This window comes from Austrofundulus limnaeus, unplaced genomic scaffold (assembly GCF_001266775.1).
Source record: "Austrofundulus limnaeus strain Quisiro unplaced genomic scaffold, Austrofundulus_limnaeus-1.0 Scaffold201, whole genome shotgun sequence".
NCBI lineage: Eukaryota > Metazoa > Chordata > Actinopteri > Cyprinodontiformes > Rivulidae > Austrofundulus > Austrofundulus limnaeus.
In genome coordinates, this window is record NW_013952603.1 from 133,440 (window position 1) to 134,859 (window position 1,420).

The 1,420-nt window shown below is 37.5% G+C and overlaps 1 protein-coding gene across 1 annotated transcript in view; it reads right to left on the reverse strand.

The window, feature by feature from the left end:
* si:ch211-217a12.1 (alanine aminotransferase 2-like) overlaps positions 1-1,420 on the reverse strand; it is a 17,010-nt gene that overhangs the window by 14,192 nt on the left and 1,398 nt on the right. The gene's annotated exons all lie outside the window — the stretch shown is intronic.

Consider the following 1,420-nt stretch of genomic DNA (forward strand, 5'->3'; position numbering starts at 1 on the left):
TATCAAGACAACATCCAACTCTATGTATTGTAACATCAGTTGTGTAACTTTTTTCTTTAAAGTGAAAACTCTTGAAAACAACAAGACTGTTTTGTCTTTTTGCACAAATTAAAATCCAGCTCCACGTATTTATGTCATTTCCCCGCTAGAAAAATTGTGATGGAGGTCCATGCAAGGCTAAATAAGTTTAAATCAAATAAGCAAAAGAGGATGGAGTTAAATAAATCTGGACATGTTTCGACGTGYGCTTCAGTCTTCATCAGAGGTGTCACAGCTGACACACGTCAAAACATGTCAGCTACGTCTGTAAACACATAAAATAAAGTGTCTACYAACTAAGAAAAATTTTAAGATCACAGACGCAGACTGTCATCAGTGAGTGATAATAAGGTGAAAGTTTGTGGCTGTGACGCAAACTAGATGCTCGTTTTTAACAAAAGACCATCCAGGTGATGGCTGATAACTTTTTGTTTTCCTGGTAAAGCTGGGACACATGAGTCTCTTCCCTGACAAGTGATCAGCAACTCTGACTGTCCTTTCAGCCGGAGGTGGCTGCAGTGCTCAGAGATGTGGACGTGTTATTACACACGACGAGTTCTCTGTCCTCCTTTGTTTCTTTAGCTTTGCCCACTCAGGAGGAGAGGGGTTTTTGTTGGACCGAGCTGCAGCTGAGGAGGCCCAGCAGGCTTCGCCGCATTTCTTTGCAAGGAGCGTCGAAAACATGAAACTACTTGCCTTACCTTTACTTTGTTCGATGTTGTTTAACTAGAGGAATTACATTTTCTGGGAGAAATGCAGCCCGTTTGTTGGATGATGGGTGAGATTTAACGAAGCTGAAACTGAGTCGTTTTAGTCTACAGCTCTGGTATGAAAGGCAGCGGCTGATATGCATTTTTTTTCAAAGAGTAAAGGAATGCTTGGCCTTCAGTATTAAATCGTGTTCAGAGTTGTAAAGTAACTAAGTACAAATACTGTGTTACTGTACTTAAGTAGAATTTTTCGGTAACTGTACTTTACTTGAGTCATTATTTTTCAGCCTAGTTTTTACTTCTACTTCTTACATTTTCACACAATTATCTGTACTTTMTMCYCCTTAYATTTTTTAAAAAGGCAAGAAGTAGAAAGTCGTTGCTTTTATTTCATTTTTGCTTGTTTTCATTCCAGYTTGTTATTGTAAAAAATAAATACTGTCCATATAAATTGTGCCTCCTAGATAGTAGGGCTGTGTATTGACAAGAATTTGGCAATACGATACATATCATAACAGAGGGGTCACTATACGATATATCCCGATATATTGCGATACTGTAAGCAAGACGATATTTTGCGATTTTTTTGTCTAAAAATTCTATTAAATAAAAACCTCTTAAAAAAAAGAAAAGCTAATGTTTACTTACAATGCTAATGCTACCCTTACTCT